An 8,980-nucleotide genomic window follows, 5' to 3' on the forward strand; every position below is an offset into this window, starting at 1 on the left:
AGTTCAGTCCATTGACACTGAGTGAGATACTGAGATAAAGTAAAATAATTATAATTCTTTTATAGTAGTTTTATGATACATAAAGTGTATCTTCTTTTTAAAAAGTCTCTTTAATACCTCTTACAAAACTGGTCTAGAGGCTATGAAGTTCCTAAGCTTGTCGATTAAGGTTTGTATCATTCCTATAAACCTGAATGATAATTGACCCGTGTAAACTATTCTTGGTGAGGTTATCATGTAGTTGAAGTTTTAAACATTTCTTCATAGTATATCTCAATTTTATTCTTATCCAGAGGGTATCACTTGATATATCTGCATTGAATCTTAAGTGATTTATTTTGTTTAAGTTACTTCTTTAAAATCTCACTGCCTTCAATATTCTACCTCTGACTCTGACTTGTCATTCTAATTACTATGTATCCTGAAGTAGTTTTATTTAGGTCTGTTTGGGCTGGGATCCTTAGGACTTCTTGGATCAGGGTGCATGCATTGCTCAGCTCTGGGAAATTTTCCTTTATGAATTTTTTGAATTGTGGTTTGGAAATAAATATAGACTCTCAGAATAGAGTCAATAGAATTGATAACACAGAGAGAAACACTATAATTTATGGGTAATTATTCTTTGACAATGTAGCTGGATTCATGAAGCACAGCAAGAAAGCTTCTTCAACAAATTATATTTGGAAAACTAGTCACAGGAAAAAAGTTAAATTGGACATATATCTCACATCATTTACAAAGTTTAATTCAAAGCGGATTGAAGACCCTTATATTAGCTCAGAATCCATAAAACACATTAAGAAAACAGACAGACTCCTCAGAATATGAACCTCAGAGTTGCCTTCAATGACTTAACTCTAATGGTGTGTCTCTGGATCGTGGCCATGTGTGAGCTTAAGAAGATGGAGGGCAGGGGCCGGAGCGATAGCACAGCGGGTAGGGCGTTTGCCTTGCACGCGGCTGACCTGGGTTCGATCCCTGGCATCCCATATGGTCCCCCAAGCACCGCCAGGAGTAATTCCTGAGTGCAAAGTCAGGAGTAACCCCTGAGCATCGCTGGGTGTGACCCAAAAAGCAAAAAAAAAAAAAAAAAGAAACAAAAAACAAACCAAGAAGATGGAGAGCAGATGTGGTGTCATCTCAGCGTCCCATCCGGCTGAGGGGAAGGAGGAGGGCCCACTCCTCCTCTGTCCCTTGAGACTTGGGATTTTGCCATCACTGCAACTCATACTTGGAGCTTCTTGCTGGCTTCTAGAAAATGACAGCCACCAGGGCTCTTAGAGGGGAGGCGGAGGGATGATACCTGCCCCTGTCTGGAGCAGCCCCACGGAGAAGGCCTATTGCCAAGACCTGGGCCATCTTTGCTGCAAGTTTCTTGGGTTTGAAATTTGTTTTTGTGTCACAACAATTTTTTTGGGGGGTCACACCTGACATGCACAGGGGTTACTCCTGGCTCTGCACTCAGGAATTACTCCTGGCGGTGCTCAGGGGACCATATGGGGTGCGGGGAATTGAACCCGGGTCAGCCACATGCAAGGCAAATGCCCTACCTGCTGTGCTATCACTCCAGCCCCACAAAAAATTTTTTTTAATGTAAGTACAAATTCAAACATTTTTGAATGGCAAAGAAAACCTGGGGTAAAATTAAGAGACACTCTACTGACTTATGAGGATATGTTTGCACAATATATATCAACTAAAGGACTAATATTTGAAGTATATAATACACTCACAAATCTTAATAACAACAAAAAGATAATAATTACATCAAAAATGAAGAAAGGATATAAACAGACATTCCCGAAAGAAGGCCTGCAGGTAGCCAGTAGATATAGAAAAGCACTCATTGTTACTTATTACCGGGGAAATACAATCAAAACGTTAATGAAATATCTCACACCAGTAAGAATATCAAAAAAAGACTAGAAATAGTAGGGCTTATAGTGATTTTCTGTTGGTGGAAATGTCGTGTTTTTCAGCCTTTGTGCAAAATATGAGACTGGAGCGAAAGTACATCAGGTAGGGCACTTGCCTTGCATGTGGCGGACCCAGGTTTGATCCCACAGACTGATTATGGTTTCCCAACTACAAGCAGGGGAGATCTCTGAGCATAGAGAAGGCCCTGAACACAAATGGCTGTGCCTGTGCCTCGCTTCCTATCCTCCCCCAAAAGAACAAAATGTTAAGAGATTACTCTGAAAAAGTAATACAGAAAGTCCTTATGACCCAGCAATTTCACTTCTTGCTTTTTTTCTATCTGTCCAAACAGAAAAATAAAACATTCATTAAAAAATGCATATGCACACGTACACTCAATCAAGTACTTCAGACAATATCCATGATATGGAAAAAAAACTAAATGACCAAGGACATATGTGTGAGTGAAGAAGTTGTGGTATTTATACACAACAGAATACTCTGAAACTGAGAAAAGATGAAATCATGCAGTTCACTGCTTTGTGGATAGAATTGGAGGGTCAAACGTTGAACTAGATAAGTTGAGGGCAAGGGGAGTAGGACAAATACCAATGATCTAACTCATCTGTGTTGTACAGAAAGACGAAACATGGGAGTAGACATTATAGGGCTGGAGTGATAGCACCGAAGGTAGGGCATTTACCTTGCACGCAGCCGACCTGGGTTCGATTCCTCCACCACTCTTGGAGAGCCCGTCAAGCTACTGAGAGTATCTCACCCACACTGCAGAGCCTGGCAAGCTACCTGTGGCGTATTTGATGTGCCAAAAACAGTAACAACAAGTTTCACAATGGAGAGACATTACTGGTGCCCGCGCAAGCAAATCGATGAGCAACGGGATGACAGTGACTGTGACAGACAGACATTATAGAAAGAAACCTTTGGCTTTAGACTACAAATATCCAACTATGAAGCAGGACATGGGACTATATGAGGGAAATAAATAGGCCATTAGAGGAGACAAGGATAGCGGTGGAGGGTCTTGGGAACTTTGGATCATAGGGTAAAATTTGGCAGCTACCAAGTAACAATCACACAAATGAATACAAGGGTAGTATAGTCTTATAGTAAATTTTTCTTAACTGTTGAAGAACAGATTATTCCAGACATATGCAAAAAAATGTGAAACACAACAAAAATTAGAAGGGTCATCCCTCAATTACATAACTTAGACCGGAATCCAGATTTAAATATATTGAGGAACACTAACATGATTCTCTTAAGGCTGGAGAAGAGCATGGCAATTTAGAACTGTTTCAGTGGGAGATCCCTCTATCTGGGAAGGATAGTTTTGCAGTGGTGACATACAATTGCAAAACTTGATGACTTAACATGTACAAGTTTATTTTTTATTTAAGTTACATGTCTAATGTGTGTTGGCAGCAGACATGGCCTATCTGGTTCTTGAAACAAGGGAAGTGGTGTATGGCTATTTCACACCAGTCTTTATATATTTCACATCAATCTATATATTTCATCCTGGAACTGACATACATTTAGTATATATATCTCTAATTCCAAGGTCCTCTACTACACAGGATAACAGAAATGAGGAGGATAGGGCTTCTGAGTTATATCCAATGATACAGAAACAAGAGACAAAGTGTGAAATAAGAATTGAAAAGAGCGCGGACCTGAGAAACTGTCCCCCAAGGCGGCTTCCTGCCGGCTTGGGCTTCTCTGCATCCTCTTCCACCTTGCCGCGGCAGCCAACCCAGACCAGCGCCCTCCCATCTCCCGCGTCTTGAACAGGTGAGGACTGACCGGGAAACGCTTCCCTGCGCTGCGTGGACCTGCGAGAAACTGCGACCCCGCCAGGAAGATTCTGGGGGCGTGGCCTGTATTTCAGTGGGCGTGGTCTCGATGCGGGCTTGGCCTTCTGTCCAAGCAGCGGCTGCTAACTTGGCCGCAGATATTATCTCCACAGATATTATCTCTGACCTTAGCACACTAGGTATTGCCTATTTCTTTGAAAATCACTTTAATCATCTCAATCACCTATGTAAAATACCCACTAGCTTAGTCTAAATTTATACAACCTATCACTGAATAAGGGAAGCTTAGCACAAACAGAAAACCTCCTTCCCACAACAAGAGGGAACAGGAATAAAGAACCACAAAGCTCAGACTCTACACTACCATATCAAGATGAAGAAGCAGCGAAAATCCCCTCCACCAAGAGAAGGAAATGAAAATATTCCAGAAACATCATCAGGGGCTACTCACATCTACGACCTCTCAGATAAGCAATTCAGAGAGGAAATCTGGAGGAGAGTCGACCTATTACAAGCAACCATGGAACAGACATCCAATAAGTTACAGGAGGAGATGAATGAAGCACTGCAACAGTCTACCAAGAAAATGCAGGAAGAAATGAGAGCAGAAATTTCAAACCTATGAACGGAAGTCACACAAATAAAGGAATCAGTAGATGAACTAAAAATCTCATTAGATGGCCTCAACAGTAGAATGACTACAGCCGAAGACAGAATCAGCGACCTAGAAGATGAGCTACAGAAAGCTTATAGACAACAACAAATCATGGCCAAAGACCTCAAAATGGCTATAGAACGAATCAGAGCCCTGGGGGATGACTTTAAGAGGAACAACATTAGAATCATTGGAGTACCAGAACCACAGGGAAGTAACCCCAATGAAAAAAACACAGTCAAAGACATCATTGCTAAGAAATTCCCAGAGCTGGAGAAGGCAGGCATCCAGATACAAGGAGTCCGAAGAGTACCAGCAAAAAGAGACCCAAATAAAAAGACTCCAAGGCATATCATAGTCAGAATGACGGATGCTATGGATAGAGACACAATTCTGCAAGCAGCAAGGTCAAAGAAGGAAATCACATACAAAGGAGCACCCCTCAGATTTACAGCAGACCCGTCAGAGGAAACCCTCCGAGCCCGAAGACAATGGTGGAACATAGTGAAAAAACTCAATGAAATGAATGCCTCACCTAGAATACTTTATCCAGCTAAACTCTCACTCAAACTCGAAGGAAACATACACTACTTCTCGGACAAACAACAGCTCAGGAATTTCATAGACTCAAAACCAAACTTGAAAGAAGGTCTAAAGGGGCTACTGTGAGACAAGTAGGAGCCCCATAAGAACAACAAATCCCACAGAAAGATGACACAAAACCCCATCACAATAATCTCTCTCAATGTTAACGGCCTAAATGCACCTATCAAGAGACACAGAGTGGCAAAATGGATCCAGAAATTAAACCCAACATTCTGTTGCCTGCAAGAAACTCACCTGAACAAACAGAGTAAGCATAGACTCAAAGTCAAAGGATGGAAAACAATCCTGCAAGCAAACAATCCCCTTAAAAAAGCTGGAGTGGCCATCCTAATATCCGACAACATAGATTTCAGGTTGAAAAAGATTAAAAGGGATAGCGAAGGTCATTTTCTGTTTATCAAGGGATATGTACAACAGGAAGAAATCACACTCTTAAACATATATGCACCTAATGAGCGACCAGCTAAATATTTAAAACAACTCCTAACAGACTTCAATAGTAGTCTGAGGACATCACTAACAGCACAATAGTAGTCGGAGACTTCAATACAGCCTTATCGCCTCTAGATAGATCCACAAGAACAAAACTCAACAAGGAAACACTGACTCTGAAAGAAGAAACTGAAGAGAGAGGCCTAATAGACTTATACAGGGCCTTACACCCCAAAAAGAAAGAATACACATTCTTTTCCAGTGCACATGGAACATTTTCAAAAATAGACCATGTACTGGGCCCCAGAACATACCTCAATCGAATCGGAAAAATAGAAATTGTATCAACCATCTTTTCAGACCACGATGCGCTGAAGATAGAAGCTAACCACCCACAAATACGGAAAATCAAAACAAACACCTGGAAATTAAACAATTCCATGTTGAACAATGAGTGGGTCAAGAAGGAAATCAAGGAAGAAATCAAAAGATACTTAGAAACAAATGAGAATGAAGACACGAGATACCAAAACCTATGGGACGCAGCTAAAGCCGTGTTAAGGGGAAAATTTATAGCTCTCCAAGCATTCCTCAGGAAGGAAGAAAGGACCCATATAGATAGCTTGACTTCACGACTCAAGACCCTAGAAAAGGACCAGAGAAAGGACCCCAAACCAGACCGAAGGAAAGAAATAATAAAAATTAGAGCAGAAATTAATGACATCGAAACCAAAAAAACAATCCGAAAGATCAATGAAACAAAGAGTTGGTTCTTTGAGAAAATAAATAAGATTGATAAACCGCTAGCAAGTCTCACAAAGAAAGAAAGAGAGAAAACTCTAATAAATCGAATCAGAAATGAAAAGGGGGACATCATAACAGAAACCAGTGAGATTCAAAAGATCATTAGAGACTACTTTGAAAGTCTATATGCCACAAAACAGGAGAACCTAAAAGAAATGGACGGATTCCTCGATTCCTACATCTCCCAAGACTGAACAAAGAAGACTTGGAATACCTGAATAGACCCATCAATATTAAGGAAATTGAAACTGTAATCAAAAACCTCCCCCAAAACAAAAGCCCAGGCCCAGATGGTTTCACTGGCGAATTCTTCCAAACATTTAAAGAAGACCTGTTGCCTGTTTTCCTCAAACTTTTCCAGGAAATTGAAAAAACAGGAACTCTCCCAAACAGTTTCTATGAAGCACACATTTCCCTAATACCAAAAGCAAACAAAGACACCACTAAGAAAGAAAATTACAGGCCAATATCCCTGATGAACACCGATGTGAAGATCCTCAACAAAATACTAGCAAATAGGATCCAACAACTCATCAAAAAGATCATACATCACGACCAAGTGGGATTCATCCCGGGGATGCAAGGATGGTTTAACATTCGGAAATAAATCAACATAATCCACCATATCAACAAAAGTAAAGATAAAAACCATATGATCATATCAATAGATGCAGAGAAAGCATTTGACAAGATCCAACATCCTTTCATGATGAAAACCCTCGCCAAAATGGGGTTTGGAGGAATTTGCCTCAAGATAGTCGAAGCCATCTATCACAAGCCTACGGCAAGCATTATCCTCAGCGGGGAAAAACTAAAGGCCTTTCCTCTCAGATCAGGCACAAGACAAGGATGCCCACTCTCACCACTCCTCTTCAATATAGTACTGGAAGTACTTGCGATAGCTATTAGACAAGAAAAAGAGATTAAGGGCATCCAGATAGGAAAGAAGAAATCAAACTCTCACTATTTGCAGACGATATGATACTATATCTAGAGAAGCCTAAAGCCTCTACTAAGAAACTCTTAGAAACAATAGATTTATACAGTAAAGTTGCAGGCTACAAAATCAATACCCAAAAATCCATGGCCTTCATATATGCAAACAATGAGGCAGAAGAAAGGGTCATGAAAAAAGCAATCCCATTCACAATCGTGCCCCAGAAAATCAAGTACCTCGGAATAAGCTTAACCAAGGAAGTAAAAGACCTCTACAAAGGAAACTACAAAACGCTACTCCATGAAATCAAAGAAGACATGAGGAAATGGAAATATATACCCTGCTCGTGGATAGGGAGAACCAATGTTGTCAAAATGGCAATACTCCCCAAAGCATTATATAGATTCAACACGATCCCTATAAGGATACCCATGACATTCTTCAAAGAAATGGATCAAGCAATCTTAAAATTCATATGGAACAACAAACGTCCAAGGATAGCTAAAACAATTCTTGGGAAAAAGATGATGGGAGGCATCACCCTCCCCAACCTCAAACTTTACTGCAAAGCAGTAACAATTAAAACAGCATGGTACTGGAACAAAGGCAGAGCCGTAGACCAATGGAACAGGGTGGAATATCCCTACACACAACCCCAAATGTATGATCATCTAATCTTCGATAAGGGAGCAAGAGATGTGAAGTGGAGCAGGAAAGCCTCTTTAACAAATGGTGCTGGCACAACTGGACAACCACGTGCAAAAAAATGGGTTAGACCTTGACCTGACACCATGCACAAAAGTCAGATCAAAATGGATTAAAGACCTCAACATTAGACCACAAACCATAAGGTACATTGAAGACAAGGTCGGCAAAACCCTCCACGATATTGAAGATAAAGGTATCTTCAAAGGTGACACGGAACTAAGCAATCTAGTAAAAACAGAGATCAACAAATGGGACTACATTAAACTAAAAAGCTTCTGCACCGCAAAAGATACAGTGACCAGAATACAAAGACTATCCACAGAATGGGAAAGGATATTTACACAATACCCATCAGATAAGGGGTTAATATCAATGGTATATAAGGCACTGGTTGATCTCTACAAGAATAGGGGCTGGAGAGATAGCACAGCGGGTAGGGCATTTGCCTTGCACGCGGCCAACCCGGGTTCAAATCCCAGCATCCCATATGGTCCCCTGAGCACGGCCAGGGGTAATTCCTGAGTGCAGAGCCAGGAGTAACCCCTGTGCATCGCCAGGTGTGACCCAAAAAGCCAAAAAAAAAAAAGAAGAAGAAAACATCCAACCCCATCAAAAAATGGGGCGAAGAAATGAACAGAAACTTTACCAAGGAAGAAATATGAATGGCCAAAAGGCACATGAAAAAGTGCTCTACATCACTAATCATCAGAGAGATGCAGATCAAAACAACCATGAGATACCACCTCACACCACAGGTGGAAATAAGCTACTCCATAAAATAGATAAAGTAGATCAAAATCAGTAAGGATGTCGATTTGAATGACTAAATTAACAAATTTGGTGACTAAATTAACAAAATGAACATTGACTTATTAAGCACTATTATGGACAAATGGATTACTAATGATAAAGATAATATTTCTTCTTTTTTGGTTTGGCTTTGGTTCTGGCTCATACTCTGCTATGTTCAGGGTTTACTCCTTGCTCTGCACTGAAAAATTACTCCTGCTGGTGTTTGAGGGACCATATGGGATGCCAGGGATCAAACCTAGGTCAGCTGCATGTAAGGTCAATGCCCTACCTGCT

Source organism: Sorex araneus, chromosome 5 (assembly GCF_027595985.1).
Source record: "Sorex araneus isolate mSorAra2 chromosome 5, mSorAra2.pri, whole genome shotgun sequence".
NCBI lineage: Eukaryota > Metazoa > Chordata > Mammalia > Eulipotyphla > Soricidae > Sorex > Sorex araneus.